The sequence below is a fragment of the Trypanosoma theileri genome, assembly GCF_002087225.1.
Source record: "Trypanosoma theileri isolate Edinburgh chromosome Unknown TM35_Tth_1_V1, whole genome shotgun sequence".
Taxonomy (NCBI): Eukaryota; Euglenozoa; class Kinetoplastea; order Trypanosomatida; family Trypanosomatidae; genus Trypanosoma; species Trypanosoma theileri.
Window position 1 is genome coordinate 453,176 of NW_021639843.1, and position 280 is coordinate 453,455.

Here is a 280-nt window from a genome sequence, read left to right on the forward strand (position 1 = left end):
AAACACATGCACTAAAACAACGTTTCCATCAACTTCACGAAAAACACACCACGTTGAGCAGGATGAGGAAGAGCATAAAAGAGACACCACCAAAAGGTTGCCGCTTCACAGAAGCCGCATAAAGACGAGTGTAACTTAGTATAAATACTTGCCCAATGTAATGCAGCCCATCCCATGTTCCCTCTTGCCGCGAGTGTGTGGGTGTCAGTGCATCCAGGCGAATAAAACCAATCTTCTGCAATCGCTCATACGCCAGACGATCCCACTCAACCTCCCTCTG